The sequence below is a fragment of the Ovis canadensis genome, chromosome 6 (genome assembly GCF_042477335.2).
Source record: "Ovis canadensis isolate MfBH-ARS-UI-01 breed Bighorn chromosome 6, ARS-UI_OviCan_v2, whole genome shotgun sequence".
Classification (NCBI taxonomy): Eukaryota; Metazoa; Chordata; class Mammalia; order Artiodactyla; family Bovidae; genus Ovis; species Ovis canadensis.
The window spans coordinates 91,480,035-91,503,873 of record NC_091250.1 but is presented as its reverse complement, the minus strand read 5'-3'; positions in this window follow the sequence as shown (position 1 = coordinate 91,503,873).

Sequence of the window (23,839 nt, the reverse complement as noted above, 5' to 3'; positions counted from 1 at the left end):
ATCTGTAGGCAAGAAAGAGAAAGGCATTCAATATATGAAATAGTTGTCCATCCTCTGTATATGAACTATTGGCTCTTCAGGTATAGAATGTGTGCTATAATAGCTTTATTTTGTGCCACCATGACCACTTTGTCCGTGTGCTCATTGTGTCAGTCCAGACCAAAAAATGGTAATGGCTCACTACTATTTACTGGTCAAGTCATTTGCTGGCTTAACAAAATGCCTTTTGTTTTCTGAGTGATTCTTTGTAGCCATCAATATATGGTAAAATGCTTACTCTTTGTGTCCAATCCTAATGTCCATCCATATGCTTCAGTCCCAAATATCCTTGTTGTCAATATTACATGCTTTTTACCTTCAGCCCCTGATATGGTGACCATGCCATTGACCATTACCCAAGAATGTATATCTCTGTCTTCATCTATATCTATATCATCTGTGGATTTCCCTGGTAGGTCAGCTGGTAAAGAATCCATCTGCAGTGCGGGAAACCTGGATTTGATCCTGGTTTGGGAAGATCCCCTGGAGAATGGAATGGCTACCCACTCCAGTATTCTGGCAGGGAGAATTCCATGAACTGTATATTCCATGGGGTTGCAAAGAGTCAGACACAACTGAGCAACTTTCACTTTTCACTTTCATATCATCTGTATATCTATCATGTCCCCATATTGAACTAATTCCTGTTCAACATAAAGTAAATGAATAATGCAATGCTTGCAGCTCCACCTATTGGGAAAGTTGACATTCTCCATTATCTTTCAAGATTACTTTATTTATTTATTTATTTTTTTGCACCCACATAGCAAGCTAAACTATCTGTAAATCAACTTTGTTCATTCCCCTCTCCTTTGGCTGTTTATAGCGGGATACTACTCATTATAGTAGTTTATACTTACTCTTCAGATCCTTCCACTTCTGCAGAGACTAAAGAGCAAAATAGATGTAGGTATGATAAGAGTCAGTAACTGTGTGTCATTGACATCTTGAATCATGGTGTTAAGCTCCATAATATCTCCTTCTCCTTCCAGAATACTTCATGGTTTTGGATCTGCTATCTCAGTAAATGTGTGACGGAGTACAGGTTCAAAAATTTCTCTATGGGCTTTCCTGCTATGATAGCTTTTACCACATAGGTCAAGAACAAAATGTGGAGGTTACTACCTTGCCAAGTGTATCAATTCCAATTATTCACTAAAGACTGGAAGAATATCCATTATATGGGCCCCTGGATGCATTGGGCCTAAACACCATGCTTTGCATGTCATGCCAAGGTGCCTGCCAATCATGCATCTAATAATATAGTCAATGTAAATTTAAAAATTAAGAATATTATTAAATGAGTTGTGTGCATCTTAGCCGCTCAGTGGTGTCCTACTCTTTGCAACTCCATGGCCTGTAGCCCACCAGGCTCTTCTGTCCATGGTATTTCCCAGGCAAGAACATTGGAATGGATTGCCTTTCCCTTCTCCAGGAGATCTTCCCAACCCAGGGATGGAACCTGGGTCTCCTGCATTGCAGGCAGATTCTTTACCATCTGAGCCACCAGGGGTAGTCCTAGTGGTAAAGAATCTGTCTGCCAATGCAGGGGATGTAAAAGATTTGGGTTCAGTTCCTGGCTGGGGAAGATCCCCTGAAGGAGGAAATGGCAACTCACTCTGTTATTCTTGCCTGGAGAATCCCATGAACAGAGGAGCCTAGTGGACTATGGTCCATGGGGTCACAGAATCAGACACAACTGAAGTGACTTAGCAGGTAAAAAATCATAGGCTCTCAAAACCTATTGGCTTTTTTCCTCTTTGAGCAGAAATTTAGCTAATATGCCATTCCAACGGGAAGATAACTTGATGTGTGGTTCTTCAGGTATTATCCTCTTTGTCCCTTAGTATCTGACTATGTTCATTTTCCCACTGTGAAGTCGCCTGGTTAAATGACCATAGGTCCCTTTGAGGGAGACAGAGGGATTCTTGCATTGTGTTGCAGGGACTTTTCTTCTAAGGACCCAGATACTTCTTCAATCAGAGTTTTTGACATAAAAATTGGGTCTGGTCTAGGTACTGAACAACAGATCATGTCTTTTCATTGACAGAACTGCCTTCATTCTGTTCTTACTTTTTTTCTGGTTATAGATATTTAGCACCACAGTTATTGACTGCCTATCTATTTTTTCCCCACTGACATCATGCTCTATTTTCCAGTTTCATGACTTACCATGTGTCAACCTTTCTTGAATATCCCTCTACCAGGCTGATATTTAAGCTAACACAGAATTTTGGCTTTTGACAACTTAGAACTCTGAATTTTGCAACCTGGTTTCTTTTACTTTACAGCTATATTCATCTCCATCCATTTAATCATCACGTTCTCTGGCTACTCTTATAACCTCAGGATTAGCTTACATAGTCACTGTTGACCTTCTTAATGTTGACAGTACTCCTTAATAAGTGGATTATTGTATTCCTAATGAACAGATTGTCTTCTAGGATCTCCTGTGAAAAATTAACCTCTGTGAGTCTGGCTTCACATGATACTCTGTTAATATCTCACTATTTTTATTACTTTTAGTCCTATATTTGCTTCTCTATACCACTTGCCATGACAACTCAGGGGCTTATACTCCATTCAGTGTTGATCATCACTTTCTCCACTTTTAAGAGCTACCCCAGCAGCGACTTTTCTCCAGCATCTTATCTGCTGAAGTCTGGTATCCAAAGAAAAAAAGTGTTTTCCAATCAATAATTTCTTAGGAACCCAGTCTTACATTCTGGTCCAAGTAATCAAGTATATTCTAACCTGGTCACAGGGATACGCTTGACTCAATATTTAGTCCCTGGCAGCTCTTTTGGAATATAGTTTCTTCCTTTGCTTATCAGGCCCGAAAAGTCGACAGCTGATTTTTCCTTCAATTTAACCTTAGCACTTAGGGACTCTAACCTAAGCACTTAGAACACCTTAGCACTTTCCTCCCTTGGAAACCAAGAGAGGAGATGGAGACAACTGAGCTGAATACTTATTGACTCTTGGAGACAACTCTTCCCTTGCATCTTCCAGGATGGGGGTAATGCTGGAAGAAGTGGGTTAAGCAAGTCCGTGAGCCTGAAAGTTTAAAGATGTCTGTCTTCTAGAAAATCTCATCCCCATATTACTAGGGTGCAGGTTTTAACAATAAGGGTCTGACTTCTGACTTTAGCATAACGGGGGCTTCCCTGGTGGCTCAGAGGTTAAAGCGTCTGCCTGGAATGCGGGAGACCTGGGTTTGATCCCTGGGTCAGATCCCCTGGAGAAGGAAATGACAACCCACTCCAGTACTCTTGCCTGGAGAATCCTATGGAGGGAGGAGCCTGGTAGGCTACAGTCCATGGGGTCACAAAGAGTTGGACACAACTGAGCGACTTCATTTTAGCATAATGAGCTATTTGAGCTGGAAATTGTCGCACGAGCTCTGTTATTCTATCTGGACCTCAGTCTGCTGCTCAACTGTGTCTAATCATCCATTCTAGGAGAAAATTGCCTCTTTGTAAAATAATAAAAGCTCCTCCATGACTTTCATAGGTGGCCTTTACCTACTTGGTAACAAACCTCAGTTTCTCATTATTTTTCCACGATGCGTTATCACAACTCAGCTCTAACCCTGAGATTACTACTATTGTTATAGACATTGTGCCCCTTCTTGTGATATTGTGATCAATAATAATAAATATACATTTGGTCTTCATCCCAGTTCTTGGCTGAGTTCCTAAAACCTCTGGAATTCCCTAATAGCCATGTTTTGTTATGTTATGAGGTGACCTTTGGACCCCACCTAAGGATGCAGACTGTTTGCCAGAGGAGGCAACCATATGATTAGAAGATTGGAACTTTCATTTTTTTTTTTTCAGTCCTAACCCCTTGACTTCCAAACAGGAGAGAAGGGCTGGCAGTTGAGTTGGATCACCTGTGGCCTTTTTTAATTAACTATGTCTATGTAATTAAGCCTTCATAAAAACCCAAAAGGCTGGGGTTTATAGAACTTCTGAGTTGCTGAACATGTGGAGACTTGGGGAGAGTCGTGCACTTGGAGAGAGAAAGCATGGAAGCTTTGAGTCCTTTTCCCATCCCCTGCCTTTTGCATCTATTTCATCTGGCTGTTATCTAGCAAGTGAAATATTTATCTGTGTTCTGTGAGCCGCTCTGCTTTAGCAATTTAATCAAGCCAACGAGGGAGTGGGAAGCCCAGTTTATAGCTGATTGGCCAGAGAAACAAGCTTGCATTTGCCACTGGTATGCAGGAGGTATTGTGGTGCTGAGCCCTTAACCTGTGGTGTGCGTTCAGTCATTCAGTCATGTGTTCGACTCTTTATGACCCTATAGACTGTAGTCTGCCAGGCCCCTCTTCCATGAGATTTTTCTAACAAGAACACTGGAGTGGGTCACCATTTCCTCCTCCAGGTGAGCTTCCCAAACAGAAACAAACCCGTGTCTCCTGCATTGCCAGGGGATTCTTCACCGAGCCATCAGATAAGTCTGTGGAATCTGATACTATTTCTAGGTAGATAGTGTCAGAATTGAGTAGAATTGTGAGACAGCCAGTTGGTGGCAGAGAATTGTTTTGTGGTGTGGGGTAACCACTCCCCCACATCCACACACATTGGAAACTGGGATCAGAACCCATTTACCCATATATCTTTAAAATCTGACATCATTTTACCTAGGAGGCAATTCCCCTTGGGTATTCTTGGATATTCCTGGAATATCTTTGCAGGTCACTGGCAGTGAACTCTTTAGTAATTAGAACTTTACCAGTTGGGGTCTTGCCGGCTTTTTGTTATCCTGCCTGTTTTCTCAGATTGCTATTGGCAATGCTTCAATTTGTAGGGTTCCTCTGAGAAACATCTGCAAAGACAGAATTAGACATATGAGGGAATGATTACAGGGAATGCAGATTAAAAATAAAAAGGAGAGAAATGAAAAAAGTGCAGAGAGCCCATAACTATAAAGATGTTGAAAAATAACAGGGAAAAGTAGGATGTTTGAAGATAAATAGTCTCAGAATTTGCAGTACACATTCAAGAAAGTTTGTCAAGATCAGCTAGGAGTCCTAGAGCCAAAGTCACTCTTCAGATAAGCCCTGCAATGCAAAGCCATTTTTTTTTTTTTTGGTTGCACTGGATCTTCATGGCTGTCAGTTGGCTTTCTCTAGTTGCTGTGAGCTACATCTACTCTCTATTTGCAGCGTGTGGGCTTCTCTCTGCAGTGGCTTCTCATTGCAGAGCATGGGCTCCAGAGCACATGGACTCAGTAGTTGTGGCATGTGGTGTGCTGGCTTAGTTGTGCTGTGCTAACATAATTGTGCCAAGGCAGGTGGAATCTTCCTGGACCAGGGATCATGTTCTCTGCCATGGGGGGAGATTCTGGAACACTGGACCACTAGGGGAATCCTCAAAGCATTGGTTTTCATTTGCACCCTCGGAGTGCTCACCCATTGCCTTGCAAGTACTGCACTACAGGCATTGCCTGGCAGTGAGTGTGGTGGGAATCTAGAAGGACAGCAGATAAATTCCTCAGCTAAGTGGGGCATTTTCAAGTATGCCTCAGATGCTTTCAATGCATAGTTGATAATAAGCTCTTAAGCATTCTTAGGTACAGCAATTTAGCAGGTCTTTAGAAAGCAAGATTAGCATATTGAGTCATGGCTATATAGTAATTTAAGTAAGCCTCAGTGGTAAAGTGGAGTTGGGCTTTTGACATGTTTAATCAGTTAAATTGTTTCAAATATTTTGATCAAGAGCCTATTCTTGACTATACACAAATAATAAGAAAACATTTATTTTTATAAATGTCCTATTGTTGAGTAGAAAATCACATAAGTCCTTTAGCGAAACGATTCAATCAGTAACTGGGCACATATGTAATTAAATAGTTTTTAGTGATACTTATTTAAATGAATAAACACAGAAATTAATTTGAAAACACATTTTTTTCTTAGAAACATTGCATATGCTCTAGAAAAATACATATTTCCATTAAAATAAATATAAATTTCTGGAGTTAATGGATCATATTTATTTTACTTTATAATCCATAGTGATAGTGGATCAGTTCAGTTCATTTCAGCCACTCAGTCGTGTCTGGCCCTTTGGGACCCCATGAATCACAGCATGCCAGGCCTTCCTGTCTATCACCAACTCCCGGAGTTCACTCAAACTCATGTCCATTGAGTCGGTGATGCCATCCAGCCATCTCATCCTCTGTCGTCCACTTCTCCTCCTGCCTTCAATCCCTCCCAGCATCAGTCTTTTCCAAAGAGTCAACTCTTCACATGAGGTGGCCAAAGTATTGGAGTTTCAGCTTTAGTATCAGTCCTTCCAATGAACACTCAGGACTGATCTACTTCAGAATGGACCAGTTGGATCTCCTTGCAGTCCAAGGGACTCTCAAGAATCTTCTCCAACACCACAGTTCAAAAGCATCAATTCTTCAGTGCTCATCTTTCTTCACAGTGCAACTCTCACATCCATAATGTCTCTGCTTTTTAATATGCTATCTAGGTGGGTCATAACTTTCCTTCCAAGGAGTAAGCATCTTTTAATTTCATGTCAGCAGTCACCATCTCCAGTGATTTTGGAGCCCTAAAAAATAAAGTCTGGCACTGTTTCCACTGTTTCCCAACTATTTCCCATGAAGTGATGGGACCAAAGATGCCATGATCTTAATTTTCTGAATGTTGAGCTTTAAGCCAACATTTTCACTCTCCACTTTCACTTTCATCAAGAGGCTTTTTAGTTCCTCTTCACTTCCTGCCATAAGGGTGGTGTCATCTGCATGTCTGAGGTGATTAATATTTCTCCCGGCAATCTTGATTCCAGCTTGTGCTACTTCCAGCCCAGGGTTTCTCATGATGTACTCTGAGTATAAGTTAAATGAGCAGAGTGACAATATACAGTCTTAACGTACTCTTTTTCCTATTTGGAACCAGTCTGTTGTTCCATGTCCAGTTCTAACTGTTGCTTCCTGACGCATATAGGTTTCTCAAGAGGCAGGTCAGGTGGTCTGGTATTCCCATCTCTCTCAGAATTTTCCACAGTTTATTGTGATCCACACAGTCAAAGGCTTTGGCACGGTCAATAAAGCAGAAATAGATGTGTTTCTGGAACTCTCTTGCTTTTTCAGGGATCCAGCGGATGTTGGCAATTTGATCTCTGGTTACTCTGCCTTTCCTAAAATCAGCTTGAACATCTGGAAGTTCACAATTCATGTACTGCTGAAGCATTACTTTACTAGCATCTGAGATGAGTGCAATAGTGCGGTAGTTTGAGCATTCTTTGGCATTGCCTTTCTTTGGGATTGGAATGAAAACTGACATTTTCCAGTCCTGTGGCCACTGCTGAGTTTTCCAAATTTGCTGGCATATTGAGTGCAGCATTTTCACAACATCACCTTTCAGGATTTGAAATCGCTCAACTGGAATTCCATCACCTCCACTAGCTTTGTTCGTAGAGATGCTTTCTAAGGCCCACTTGACTTAACATTCCAGGATGTCTGGCTCTAGGTGAGTGATCACACCATCATGATTATCTGGGTCATGAAGATCTTTTTTGTTCAGTTCTCCTGTGTATTCTTGCCACCTCTTCTTAATATCTTCTGCTTCTGTTAGGTCCATACCATTTCTGTCCTTTATCGAGCCCATCATTGCATGAAATGTTCCCTTAATATCTCTAATTCTCTTAAAGATATCTCTAGTCTTTCCCATTCTGTTGTTTTTCCTCTATTTCTTTGCACTAATCACTGAGGAAGGCTTTCTTATCTCTACTTGCTATTCTTTGGAACTCTGAATTCAGATGCTTATATTTTTCATTTCCTCCTTTACTTTTCACTTCTCCTTTTCTCAGCTATTTGTAAGGCCTCCTCAGACAGCCATTTTTCTTTTTTTGCATTTTTTTTCCCATGGGGATGGTCTTGATCCCTGTCTCCTGTACAACGTCACAAACCTCCATCCATAGTTCATCAGGCACTCTATCTATCAGATCCAGTCCCTTAATCTATTTCTCACTTCCACTGTATAGTCATAAGGGATTTGATTTAGGTCATACCTGAATGGTCTAGTGGTTTTCCCTACTTTCTTCAATTTAAGTCTGAATTTGGCAATAAGGATTTCATGATCTGAGCCACAGTCAGCTCCCAGTCTTGTTTTTGCTGACTGTATAGAGCTTCTCCATCTTTGGCTGCAAAGGAGATAATAAATCTGATTTCGATGTTGACCATCTGGTAATGTCCCTGTGTAGAGTCTTCTCTTGTGTTATTTGAAGAGGGTGTTTGCTATGACCAGTGTGTTCTCTTGGCAAAACTGTATTAGTCTTTACCCTGCTTCATTCCGTATTCCAAGGTCAAATTTGCCTGTTACCCCAGGTGTTTCTTGATTTCCTACTTTTGCATTCCACTCCCCTATAATGAAAAGGATATCTTTTGTGGGTTTTAGTTCTAAAAGGTCTTTTAAGTCTTCATTGAGCTGCTTTTTTTTTTTTTTTTTTTGTGGGGTTGGGGGCGGGGGGGAGTGTCAAGAATACTGAAGTGGGTTGCCATTCCCTTCTCCAGGAGATCTTCTCGACCCAGGGGTGGAAGCTGGGTCTCCCGCATTTTAGGTAGACACTTTACCATCTGAGCCACTAGGGAAATCTGTCAGTGATAGTGGATAGTCATGAGCTAATATGGCCCAGCTTTGAGGATAATTGTATAAAAGAGGCCAATGGGTTTCTTCCTAAGTGACTTGTGTGGACATTTTGGTTGGCTAATAAATGGACGGGGATGATAATCATCCTGTGATTAATCAGAGGCTGTCCCTCCCTGGTTTAATTAAGGCCTAATCATGACCATAATCATAAGTCACATATTCAGCACCATTATATATAGTTTGTATACTATAAAAACTCCTAAACTAATCATTTCCTTTCCTCTCTGACACATCTCTTACAATTTTCCATGGTATAGTCATATTTTTTAATTAGAATCTTTTACTTCATCTATCTTGAACATATTGATACTTCTAGTCATGTGTGATGAAGACTAAAGTTCTTGATATTGCCTTCATTTGATGCTGAGGGCTTCTGCCTGTTTCTCTAAGTACATCTCACTCCTCTTTGTCTCTCCTTCCCTTTACATCATTTGCACTGGTCTTCTTTCTGTGACTATAAAATGTGCCATGCGCTATTCTGTTAACATTTTCTACCTTCTTTGGTACCTTCATATAGTGCAGGAAGCATACTCATTTTGTGGAATCAATTTGTCTCTGGTCATTGCTGTTCTACAAGGAATTAGGTTAGTCACTTTATCTCAACATTTCCATGAATAATACATTTAGGCTATAGTGAATCAAAAAGACTGAAACTTTTATTTCAATTGTTGGGAAGCAATTATAAAGCAGAAAGAAAATTGCAGGGGAAACTGTGGTTTTCATTTCTGCCTCTCCTCTTCATAACTGTGACCAAATCCTTTGTTTTTTTCCATTGCACATTTGTTGAAAATACAAGTTTATTTTTTGCGGTTCCAAAGTCACTGCAGATGGTGACTGCAGCTATGAAGTTAAAAGACACTCCTTAGAAGAAAAGTTTTGGCCAACTTAGACAGCATATAAAAAGCAGAGATGTTACTTTGCCAACAAAGGTCCGTCTAGTCAAAGCTATGGTTTTTCCAGTAGTCACATGTGAATGGGAAAGCTGGACTATAGAGAAAACCGAGTGCCGAAGAATTGATGCTTTTGAAGTGTGGTATTGGAGAAGACTCTTGAGAGTCCCTTGGACTGCAAGGATATCCAGTCAATACATCCTAAAGGAAATCAGCCCTGAATATTCATTGGAAGGACTATGTTGACACTGAAACTCCAATACTTTGGCCACCTTATGGAAAGAACTGACTCACTGGAAAAGATCCTGATGCTGGGAAAGATTGAATGTGAGAGGAGAAGGGGATGACAGAGCATGAGATGGTTGGATAGCATTACTGATGTGATGGACATGAGTTTGAGCAAGCTCCAGGAGTTGGTGATGGGCAGGGTAGCCTGGTGTGCTGCAGTCCATGGGGTTGTAAGGAGCTGGACAGAACTGGGCAACTGAACTGAAAAGTTTACAGAGTTGTAAAGATTAAATAGCATGCTTTATTTTAACATAATTTTTTGAATTATTAATAGAGTTCAAAAAACTCTTGGTATCCTATTATCCAGGATAGGACTGGCAAATGGTAAGCACATACTGAAATGATCTGAATGTTCCATTTAAGTGCACTCATGTATAAAAATGATCTTCCTGATTAAGTGATAAGAAATTTCACTTTGTTACATTTAAGGCATTCTTTAACCTATAAATTAGATGCCTAGATGTACTACAGTTTCACTGCACAAATATTTAAAATACAATTCTTTAATTATACCCCATTCTAATATTTAAGAATTTCATTTTATTATAATGTATGTAAAACACAATAACGAAGACAATCTTTCTTAATTTTCCTATGACAGACATTCAGTATTTTGCTCTATTTCCTTCTGGTTATTTTCCTTTAATGCATATGAGTATATACAGTATTCATGTATTATTGTGGAATTATTCTGTGTATTTTGATCCACTATCTTTAAAAAAGGATGAACCATCCTTTTGTATGAACCATATTGTTTCACCACCTTCTGAAGAAACTCAAATGCATTTCTTCTATGTCTTCTGATACTTTGAGGATATTACGGTTTTTCAAATAATATCACCTAATTATAGGGTATTTGTCAGAGTATCATCCTCTCTAGCTGCTGCTATCGCATGAAACTTGTGCCTTTCCTAAAGTGGTCTATTAGGGAAAAGATTAAACCATCAATAGTCTCTTATGATTTCCTGATAATCTTACTTCCCCCTTGATGATGGCATACTGAATTTCCTAGAATTGCTCTGCATGACAAAGATTGAACATTTTGAACTTGTATTGTGAAAAATGCAGCTCTCATGTTCTGTTCAAAAGTTCTTCAATTCAGTTACCAGTGTGTTCTGTCAGCTCAGAGGATCAGACATTTCATTTCCTTAGGGGATAACTTCCCCAGGAGACTCAGGTGACCTGCTTTTTGTCTGAGGACTACCTAGCAAATTGGTTCCTGACATTTTGAAAATATGGTACTTTTTGCACCAAATCATGTTAAAGTCATTTGAGGGGAGCTAAGTCTTCTCACCTAACTCTGTACATCCTAAAGAAAGGTTTTGTTCAGTTACTAAGTGGTCTCCTACACTGCAACCTCGTGGACTATAGCCCGCCAGGCTTCTCTGTCCATGGGATTTCCTAGACAAGAATACTGAACTAGGATGCTATTTCCTTTTTCAGGAGTGTCTTGCTGACTCAGAGTTTGAACCCACATGTCCTACAATGGCAGGTAGATTCTTTACCAGTGAGCCACCAGGGAAGCCCATAAAGAAAGTGAAAGTGATACTCAGTCTTGTTCAACTCTTTGTGACCCATGGACCATAGCCTGTCAGGCTCCTCTTGTCCATGAAATTTTTCAGGCAAGAATACTAGAGTGGGTTGTCATTCCCTTCTCCAAGGTGTCTTACAGACCTAGGGATCAAACCCATGTTTCCTACATTACAGGCAAATTCTTTACCAGGAGGCTCCTGGTGGCTCAGACAGTAAAGAAAGTTATGTCAATAGAAAAACAGGTTGTAAATCACAGGTCCTAAAAATCGGCATTCTGGACATGTCTTTTTCATTCAAAATATAAAGCCATTTTAAGACTAAGCTAAAACATGCTGGTATCTAGAATGAGTTGGGCCACCTTCTGCTTTCATTTATGTACATCTTGACTTCATCAGGAATAATAGATACATAAGTAAAAACAGAATTTGGCCCAGTGATTTTAAAGCCTGTCATCTCCCATCAAGAAGCAGAGTTAATTAACTCTTCCTCCCATCATCATACAGGCATCATTTTTGAAAAGATGTTTGCCTTCCTCAAAGATGACCAAAGGAAGGGCCAGATTATACACTACTAGCTCTCATTCCATGCTAACAGCCACTGACCTCATCTAGTGGATAGCTTTATCTGCTAGTATCATGGGTGATTGCTCTAGGAATAATAAAACAAAGCCAGGATTCTGTGAATGCTGTCTGCATCTCACAGTGGGTAGTCAACCAACTGATATGAGCATTGCCTTTCTCACATGTAGCAACACTTAGTAGTTGAGCAAATAGGAAAGCAGAGATTTTATTTTCCCACTGTATGAGACCTACATTTGTAGCATTGCTGTTTGGTGTAGCCAAACCTTTTGAAAAAGGTGATGTCATCAAAAAAGTATGAATTGACTAGAAAAAATTAAACTTTAGAAAACAACATGGTCCTGTCTTTCCTGCTTTAAAATTTTGAGAATCAGTAACTTGTAAAGTTAGGTTGTTGGTTTGAGCCAAGTGAGAGCAATTTAAATATCCTAATACCTAAAGCAATATTTACTAGATTTTCTAACAGAACCCCTAAACATCATCTGGTTCTTGGCAAAACTATTGGGTGCAATGGTCATAAAATATTTCTGGGAACCATACTGACTGTATAAAATATCAATTAAAATCTGCAATAAGGAAATAATTTAGACTTTGATCTTTTGTGAGTTTTCTGTATATAAATTAAAAGCCATTATTTAATTTTGCTCCTTGAAACAACATTTAAAACACAGCTGTGAAATACAAAGTGCTTACCTTAGGAAACTTTGTTCTCTGTGCATCTGAAATCCAAATTAGATCCACTTCATTGATTAAAAATATTGCTTCTAGTGATTTGCCAAAAACTGTGTTCTGAAATTTAAATTAGGTTGCATATTTTGTAGCAGACTGCCATAATAATTTTCCAAAGCAATAAAATCAGTTATCAGAATTAATGATACATAAAATTCGTTTTACGATTTTACTTACATTACCTTGCATCTCTCTTTTTTTCTATTTTCAAGCAAACTCCTGTAACTCTCTAATGTGCATCTATACTACCCAATAACCCTGGCTGTGGCAGAAAGGACAATACAATTCAATACAATTTTTTTTTTACAAGTACTGGTTTATGTTCAGAAGTTGTATGGTAAATGTATAGAAAATAGACTGGGTAGCCTGCTCTCTCTATGAATGAGACCCTTCTAAAGTGGCAGTTACCCTTTAAGTGGGCTTCCCTGGGGCTATCAGTGATGGAGTATCTGGCATTACCTGCTGAGGGAATGGAGAAGCTGCTACTTGAGAAAAAAAGGCATGGCACCTATAGCTTAATGATTCTCTTCATACCACTGCTGAGGACATGTGTCTTCCTTCTCTCTTTGTTAGATCATGATGACCAGTAAAATCCCTCTTATTTAAACTATTTAGTCTATTATTCACTCTGTCATTTAACCAAACAGTCCCTAATTAAGCAGGTACAGAGAACATGCTGTATGTAGGCACAGGGCGATGGATTAAAGTTATAGAAACAGAGTTGGTCCTTCATGAAGCATGTCTTACAAAGAGACAGACATAAAATTCACAAGGCAGGAGTTGAGTTCTACAATAGTATAAATTAATGAGTCCACTTAAAATGTTTACTAAGGATCTTCTCGAAGGCTCATGAAAGGGTAGGATTTAGTTGCCCAGTGGCTTTGTCATACAGTCATTGTTGTGAACGTATAACAGAAAAAAAAAAAAAAATTGAAGTTGATAATTGTTCTAAAATACCTTAACACAGTCAACTTACTAAAGATACCATTTAGGTTAAGTGACTTGTAGCTCTAGGATGAATAATGCTGAAGAAGCTGAAGTTAAACAGTTCTGTGAAGACCTACAAGACCTTCTAGAACTAACATCCAAAAAAGATGTCCTTTTCATTATAGGGGACTGGAATGCAAAAGTAGGAGGTCAAGAAACACCTGGAGTAACAGGCAAATTTGGCCTTGGAATGCAGAATGAAGCAGGGCAAAGGCTAACAGAGTTTTGCAAAGAGAACACACTGGTCATAGCAAACATCCACTTCCAACAACACAAGAGAAGACTCTACACATGGAAGTCAACAGATGGTCAATACCAAAATCAGATTGGTTATATTCTTTGCAGCCAAACATGGAAAAGGTCTATACAGTCAGCAAAAACAAGACTGGGAGCTGAATGTGGCTCAGATTACGAAAACCTTATTGCCAAAATCAGACTTAAACTGAAGAAAGTAGGGAAAACAACTAGACCATTAAGGTATGACCTAAGTCAAATTCCTTGCAAATATACAGTGGATGTGGGAAATAGATTTAAGGGACTAGATCTGATAGATTGCCTGACGAACTATGGACGGAAGTTTGTGACATTGTACAGGGGAAAGGGATGAAGACCATCTCCAAGGTAAAGAAATGCAAAAGAGCAAAATTGCTGTATGAGGAGGCCTTACAAATAGCTGTGAATAGAAGAGAAGTAAAAACCAGGGGAGAAAAGGAAAGATATACTCATTTGAATACAGAGTTCCAAAGAATAGCAAGGAGAGATAAGAAACCTTGCTCAGTGATCAATGCAAAGAAATAGAGGAAAACATTAGAATGGGAAAAACTACAGATCTCTTCAAGAAAATCAGAGACACCAAGGGAATATTTCATTCAAAGATGGACTCAATAAAGGACTAAAATTGTATGGACTTAACAGAAGCATAAAATATTAAGACAAGGTGGCAAGAATATATAGTAGAACCATGCAAAAAAAGATCTTCACCACCCAGAAAATCACGATGGTGTGATCACTCACCTAGAGCCAGACATCCTGGAATGTGAAGTCAAGTGGGCCTTAGGAGCATCACTATGAACAAAGTTAATGGAGGTGATGGAATTCCAGTTGAGCTGTTTCAAATCCTAAAAGATGATGCTTTGAAAGTGGTACACTGAATATGCCAGCAAATTTGGAAAACTCAGCAGTGGCCACAGGACTGGAAAAGGTGTTTTCTTTCCAATCCCAAAGAAGGGCAATGCCAAAGAATGTTCAGACTATCACACAATTGTACTCATGTCACACACCAGTGCAGTAATGCTCAAAATTCTCCAAGCCAGGCTTAAACAAAATTGTGAATTGTGAACTTCTAGATGTTCAAGCTGGTGGCAGAGGAACCAGAGATCAAATTGCCAACATCCACTGGATCATCAAAAAAGTAAAAGAATTCCAGAAAAACATCTACTTTTTTCTTTACATACTATCCCAAAGCCTTTGACTGTGTGGATCACAATAAACTGTAGAAAATTCTGAAAGAGATGGGAATACCAGACCACCTGACCTGCCTCCTGAGAAATTTGTATGCAGGTCAGGAAGCAACAGTTAGAACTGGACACAAAAACAACAGACTGGTTCCAAATAGGGAAAGGAGTATGTCCAGACTGTATATTGTCACCTTGCTTATTTAACTTATATGAAGAGTACATCATGAAAAATTCTGGGCTGGATGAAGCCCAAGGTGGAATCAAGATTGCCAGAATAAATATCAATAACCTCAGTATGCAGATGACACCACCCTTATGGCAGAAAGTGAAGAAGAACTAAAGAGCCTCTTGCTGAAAGTGAAAGAAAAGAGTGGAAAATTTGACTTAAAGCTCAACATTCAGAAAACTAAGAGCATGGGATCTGGCCCCAACACTTCATGGCAAATAGATGGGGCAACAGTGGAAACCAGTGTCAGACTTTATTTCTTTGGGCTCCAAAATCACTGCAGATGGTGATTGCAGCCATTAAATTAAAGGTTGCTTTCTATTTGGAAGAATATCTATGGCCAACCTTAACAGTTTATTGAAAAGAAGAGGCATTACTGTGCCAACAAAGGTCTGTCTCATCAAGGCTATGGTTTTTCTGGTGCTCATCTATGGATGTTAGAGGTGGACTATAAAGAAAGCTGAGCCCTGAAGAACTGATGTTTTTGAACTGTGGTATTGGAGAAGACTCTTGAGAGTCCCTTGGACTGCAAGGACATCCAACCAATTCATCCTAAAGGAAGTCAGTCCTGAATATATATTGGAAGGACTGATGTTGAAGCTGAACCTCCAATACTTTGCCACCTTATGCAAGGAACTGACTCATTGGAAAAGACCCTGATGCTGGGAAAGATTGAAGGTGGAAGGAGAAGGTAACAGAGGATGAGATGGTTGGATAGTATCACCAACTCGATGGACATGTGTTTGAGTAAACTCTGTGATTTGGTGATGAACAGGGGGGCCTGGCATGCTGCAGTCCATGGGGTCACAAAGAGTTAGGCATGACTGAGGAACTGAACTGAACTGAAGCTTCTGGATGTATAATTTTATTTTGCCTGAGTTGATGAGCCCAACATGAGCTTCTGTGAAAGATCCATGATCATTGCTTATATATCCTAAAGGAGAGCAGTCGATCAGCACATCTGCCTACAGTTTCCATTCATTCTCTGCCACTGCCATGCTGACCGTTGAACTACACTGGGTTGGGCTTAGTGGCTCAGTCCTGTCTTTGCTACCCCATGCACTGTAGCTTGCCAGGCTCTTCTATGGGGATTCTCCAGGCAAGAATACTGGAGTTTGTTGCCATGTTCTTCGCCAGGGGATCTTCCCAACCCAGGGATCTAACTCAGGTCTCCCAGACTGCAGACAGATTCTTTACCAAGTGAGATAACATGGAAGCACTAGTGTTCAAATATATCTCCCGTTTCACCTGCCATTCCTTTTAGCACTTTATCTCTCTGTGTAACTGTATCTCATTCTTTTTCAATCCCTACAAAATTCTATAGGGCATACTTCTTACTTTTATTATACCAGTAATATGGACACCCAAAGATTTTTGAAGTACATATTCAGAATGAGACTGGAGATTTTCCATTTGAAGAAAATTTCCAGGTAATAATGAGTCTCGTTTCCACAGTTCAAGTGGCAAATGTGCGTATATATATAGTTTTTTTTCATCTTGCCCACCATATATAAATAAAATACTTTTACTTTTATTTGGTTGAAATAGTGAAAATCACTATGCATATTTTTTAGCATTCTGGTGGAGGAGGTTTATTGTTGATTTTGCTTTATTTTATTTAAATGTTTTGTTTTTTGTAGTGGAGGCACAGTGCTATGGATTAAAGCTACCAAAACATTGAGCTGGTTTTTGTTTTCATGGTGCATGTCTTACAAAGAGGCATACGTGTAATCCACAAGGCAGGATTTGAGTTGTATAAGAGCACAAATTAGGAAGTTAACGTATGTGGTAGTTTCAGGTGGACAGCAAAGGGACTCAGCCCCTCGTATATTTGTATCCATTCTCTCCCAAAGCCCCTCCAATCTAGGCTGACAGGTAACATTGAGCAGAGTTCCCTTTGCTGTATAATATGTCCTTGATCAGTTCAGTTCAGTCAGTCCATAGTGTCTGACTCTGCCGCCCCATGAACCACAGCATGCCAGGCCACCCTATCACCTACTCCCAGAGTCGACCTAAACCTATGTCCATCGAGTTGGTGATGCCATCCAACCATCTCATCCTCTGTTGTCCTCTTCTCCTCCTGCCCCCAATCCCTCCCAGCATCAGGGTCTTTTCAAATGATTCAGCTCTTCGCATCAGGTGGCCAAAGGATTCACAGCATCATCTTTCAGGATTTGAAATAGCTCAACTGAAATTCCATTACCTCCACTAGCTTTGTTCATAGTGATGATTCCTAAGGCCCCCTTGACTTCACATTCCAGAGTGTCTGGTTGTAAGTGAGTAATCACACCATCATGATTATCTGGGTCATGAAGATCTTTTTTGTACAGTTCTTCTGCGTATTCTTGCCACCTCTTCTTAACATCTTCTGCTTCTGATATGTCCATACCATTTCTGTCCTTTATCGAGCCCATCTTTGCATGACATGTTCCCTTGGTATCTCTAATTTTCTTGAAGAGATCTCTAGCCTTTCCCATTCTGTTCTTTTCCTCTATTTCTTTGCACTGATCACTGAGGAAGGCTTTCTTGTCTCTCCTTACTATTCTTTGGAACTCTGCTTTCAAATGGGTACATCTTTCCTTTTCTCCTTTGGTTTTCACTTCCCTTCTTTTCACAGCTATTTGTAAGGCCTCCTCAGACAGCCATTTTGCTTTGTTGCATTTCTTTTTCTTGGGGTTGGTCTTGATCCCTGTCTCCTATATAATGTCACGAACTTCCATCCATAGTTCATCAGGCACTCTGTCCATCAGATCTAGTCCCTTAAATCTATTTCTCACTTCCACTGTATAGTCATAAGGGATTTGATTTAGGTCATATCCAAATGGTTTAGTAGTTTTCTCCACTTTCTTCAATTTAAGTCTGAATTTGGTAATAAGGAGTTCATGATCTGAGCCACAGTCAGCTCCCAGTCTTCTTTTTGCTGACTGTATAGAGCTTCTCCATCTTTGGCTGCAAATATAATCAATCTGATTTTGTTGTCGATGTCATTGTTAGTTATCCATTTTAAACAGAGAAATGTCTACCTGTCCAAATGGGCATAATAAGAAAATAGTTTGTGTTTACTACCATAAAATAGCTAATAGCAAATTGTGGGTGAAATACATTGAGATAAGATGAGCATCACCTATACAAGTGAATAAGGTTTTTGTTTGTTTGTTTGTTTGTTTAATCCCTCTCAGTAGGTCATTAATTACTTAGTTAAGAGTAAGACTATGATGTACCAAATATGTAATGGACAGTGTTTTCATGATAGAAACCTGGATAGGAAAAAGGCAATGACAGACTGATGTTTCTATATATAGATTAACAGTTAATCTGATGGTCATGAAAATATTGCTTTTCTATGGAAGAAGAGAGGAGGATGGGTAAAATATATACCACAAATATTAAACTTTAAACACTAAAATGGAGGGTTTCTGAAGACACACTTGAATACTTCATTATTTGCATGTTTCAGGTTAGTAATCAGAGAATGGTGCAATTCACACATTCATTCAAGGAATAAATCCTGTGTGATATAAGTATGTAGAAAGTATTATTGAAGTTGCCTGATTCTACAACACCTATCTTTTCTTTTATTTTTTCTCTCTCTCTCTCTCTTTTTTAACAGAATGAATCAGTTTCTATTAAATCCTAGAGGGTAGAGGTCATGTCTGACACATCTATGTGTTCTTAGTATTTACCACTGTAATTGAAACATTGGAAGGTATATGTTGTTCATAGATGGATGAATGAATGAGATATTTCCAAAAACATTGTAGGTTAGAAATTGGGACATAATGAAGCTTCTAAATATGTTTAAAGAATGTTTGCTGCTTTAGGAATACATAGTCAAGGAGGATAATATTTCTCTTCGTTCAAGCTTTGGTTGGACAAATTATTAGAGATGTTTCTAAACAAAACATGCCAGTTATTCTTTTACTCATTAAATATCTTGATTGGAAACACATTAAAATTAAATTTTGTAACAAAAAAAATTCATTAAGTTTTGCTGATTTGCTCCTGAAATATTGTACAGTTCAGTTCAGTTCAGTCACACAGCTGTGTCCGACTCTTTGCGACCCCATGAATCTCAGCATGCCAGGCCTCCCTGTCCATCACCAACCCCCAGAGTTCACTCAGACTCACGTCCATCAAGTCAGTGATGCCATCCAGCCATCTCATCCTCTGTTGTCCCCTTCTCCTCCTGCCCCCCATCTCTCCCAGTATCAGAGTCTTTTCCAATGAGTCAGCTCTTCGCATGAGGTGGCCAAAGTACTGGAGCTTCAGCTTTAGCATCATTCCTTCCAAAGAAATCCCAGGGCTGATCCCTTCAGAATGAACTGGTTGGATCTCCTTGTAGTCCAAGGGACTCTATATTATACTCATGTTTTACTAGACTAAAGAAATCTAGAATAACATGACTAATACAATAATTTTTTTTTAATTCAAATGCAGTGAAAATAAAGTACACAATAATGTTAATGAGCTGGAAATCTGTACAAAATAATAATTGCTCTTGGTGGAAATGTTTTTCAATTAAGATTTTTATGAGTACCAATTCTAGAATATTAGCTATGCATTTATTTACCTAGACATTTTGATATTAGGAGTTTAGAAAGTAATCTGATAAGTGAAAAAAGATATTTATTTGCTGAATTTTTGATATCTCTCAATTTGTTTACTAAGGGAAAATTAGGTAAAGAAATAAAAACATGCCCATTTAATGGACTGCTTTGCATTTATAAAAAATCAATCATTCTTTATATGCTGCAATGGAAGGATGTCCAACATATATTAAGTGACATATATTAGAACCATAGAACATCATTTAATTTCTGTTAAAAAAAAAAAAAGAGAGGTAATTAACAATCATTTTTAAAATTTTTCATTTAGGGGAAGAATAGTTTTCCCTTTAACGTAAAAAGTATACTTCTCTTTTAGAACATATCAAAATTAAAGGTGTATTTAGAAACTTTAATATATCACCAGTTTCAGAATGATTTTGGTAAATACTCTGAAATTTTTTTCTAAATTTGGTTTGATTACTCAAGAAGAATTAGATGAAGTATAAATTTATATGATATGTTAGGTAGTTAGAATAGGATTAAGGAGGCCAAAATGGCAGGGGCTAAAAGACAAAGAAAGGAAAAGCCCGCTAAAATGGAACAAAGGAAAGGTCTGACGACCAGAGCGGGAACCTCAGGTGAAACAAATATCCCTCCTGCCTAGCCTAGTTTACATAGGGCAGGCTCAGGGGGAGGAGGAAAAGCATATTTAAAAAATTGAGCCTCTGGCTCTCTTTGTGTCTTTTGTGTTGGCCCACCCTCACACCTCTAGAATGTATTTTCCTTTGCTTACCAAATAAAGCTGAGCTGTGACACTGGGTCTGTCCCTCACTTAAGATTTTTGTTGTGGCGAGACAGAACTGAGGAAATTACAAACTCCCCCAATATATATGGTGCCATTTCTTGGATTTAAACTGGCTGAAACAACCTCAGTTTGGCCCCAGTGAGGCAGAGGCCAAACTCAGCAGAAGCCCAACTCTGTGAAAGTTCTTACAGTGGAAGCTGAACCAAAAAAAACCCAGCTCAGTGGAAATGACAGGAAGCCCAGCATGCTGGAAAGCAGGACAGCAAAAACAAACTCAGCAGAAAGCTCACACAGCTCAGTGTCAGATTCCAGGAAAACTCTGGTTGAGGTAGAAAGTCCTCACCCCTATGACTGGAAGGACATATGGCTAACAAAATCTTGATTCCTATATAATCTCTCATTCCTTGAACCCCCTGTGAACAGGTAAGCAGTAGTAGATGTACCAGGGTGTCCTGAAGGCTCTACATCTGCTGTGCCATAGTTGTTGTTGCCCAAGCTGGTGGGGGTTTTTCTGGCCTTAATTTTCTTTGTGTCAATGATCAGGCCAATGAAAAATGTGAGTGCAGGTCAGGTATTTAGCAGATTTCCTGGCAGGTTATGAAGGGGATTCCTTGGCATGATTTTTCCCTGCTGCTTTTTCCTCCTGTCCTTCAGCTCCCCTTTCCTGGGACTTGAGCCTGGCCAAAACCCATGGTGCCTGTTTTTAGGACATAATGAACTCAGGCTCTTGATGTCTCATTGCAAAATTTCAGTGAGAGATACAGAGACAGGTAGCAGGTGGATTTGTTTGGATTCAGAGAGAAGCATACTCCACAGGGGGTGAGCCATAGCAGAGGGTGAGTGCAGAGGCCATGGAATGTGGTGTGGTTAGTTTTCCCTAGCTGGAAGATTTCATATGCTAATAAGTGGCAGGATCATTTCAACAGTTAGGGAACCACCCACTCCTTGGTCTTTTGATAGTGTCTTAGGATTGTCCCTGCAATCTTGATTCCAGCTTGTGTTTCTTCCAGTCCAGCGTTTCTCATGATGTACTCTGCATATAAGTTAAATAAGCAGGGTGACAATACACAGCCTTGACATACTCCTTTTCCTATTTGGAACAAGTCTGTTGTTCCATGTCCAGTTCTAACTGTTGCTTCCTGACCTGCATACAGACTTCTCAAGAGGCAGGTCAGGTGGTCTGGTACTCCCATCTCTTTCAGAATTTTCCACAGTTTATTGTGATCCACACCGTCAAAGGCTTTGGCCTAGTTAGTAAAGCAGAAATAAATGTTTTTCTGGAACTCTCCAGCTTTTTCCATGATCCAGCGGATGTTGGCAATTTGATCTCTGGTTCCTCTGCCTTTTCTGAAACCTGCTTGAACATCAGGGAGTTCTCGGTTCACGTACTGCTGAAGCCCGGCTTGGAGAATTTTGAGCATTACTTTACTAGCATGTGAGATGTGTGCAATTGTGCAGTAGTTTGAGCATTCTTTGGCATTGCCTTTCTTTGAGATTGGAGAAATATCAATGACCTCAGATATGCAGATGACACCACCCTTATGGCAGAAAGTGAAGAGGAGCTAAAAAGCCTCTTGATGAAAGTGAAGGAGGAGAGTGAAAAAGTTGGCTTGAAGCTCAACATTCAGAAATGGAAGATCATGGCTTCCGGTCCCATTACTTCATGGGAAATAGATGGGGAAACAGTGGAAACAGTGTCAGACTTTATTTTGGGGGGCTCCAAAATCACTGCAAATGGTGATTGCAGCCATGAAATTAAAAGGCGCTTACTCCTTGGAAAAAAAGTTATGACCCACCTAGATAGCATATTCAAAAGCAGAGACGTTACTTTGCCAACTAAGGTCCGTCTAGTCAAGGCTATGGTTTTTCCTGTGGTCATGTATGGATGTGAGAGTTGGACTGTGAAGAAGGCTGAGCACTGAAGAATTGATGCTTCTGAACTGTGATGTTGGAGAAGACTCTTGAGAGTCTCTTGGACTGCAAGGAGATCCAACCAGTCCATTCTGAAAGAGATCAACCCTGGGATTTCTTTGGAAGGAATGATGGTAAAGCTGAAACTCCAGTACTTTGGCCACCTCATGTGAAGAGTTGACTCATTGGAAAAGACTCTGATGCTGGGAGGGATTGGGGGCAGGAGGAGAAGGGGACGACAGAGGATGAGATGGCTGGATGGCATCACTGACTCGATGGATGTGAATCTGAGTGAACTCTGGGAGTTGGTGATGGACAGGGAGGCCTGGCGTGCTGCGATTCACGGGGTCTCAAAGAGTCGGACACGACTGAGTGACTGAACTGAACTGAACTAGGATTGTCCTGGGGCATCTGGGTGTGTCGTTTAGCTTGCAGATTGAGGATCAAGGTTTAGTTGAATTTAGCTTGTCTTCTTGGACCTATTTGATTTTAATTGCTTTATATTATGCCCTTGGATTTGTCATTCTTTCAAAAGTTGTGCCCTGCTCCTTTCCCTCCTGTTTCATGCTCTTCTCCTGAGCCCCTTCCAGGTTCACAATGTTACCTTACAATCTTCTGGAAGGACAACCAGAAAATAGCTGGCCTTTTGGAGAGAAATACTGTATAATATCCAATTCGTCTAGATATTCAGACCTTCATCTTCCATGTTTTCTGCAACATGTGTAACAATAGCATCTCTCAGTGAACCCACTAAAAGAAATCCTCTAAAAATTTACCAATATGTACTTAGGCTTTTTCAAGGAACAGGTGATTTTTAAAGGACAAATTCCTGTCCCAAGGTCCATCAGACATCAAGATAAAGTTACAACAGCTACAGGAACAAGACTCTGCTGCCTCATTAGATGAGATGGTCCAGACAGCCCCCAGTACCATTTATAACAGAGAACAGGAGGAGGAGGCCAAGGCACAGGAAAGGGAGAGAAGGAAAGAGATAGGGCATGCCCAGATGCTGGCTGCCCTCCAGGGAAGCCCTTTGGCAAACCCGGAGTCCTTGAAGGACAAGGCAAATGCCTAATCTGCAGACAGGCAGGACAGTAGGCCAAAGAGTGTCCACACAGAGACAGGTCTCCTAAAAGCACTTGCTACAAATGCCATCAATTGGGATATTGGGTGGCACTCTG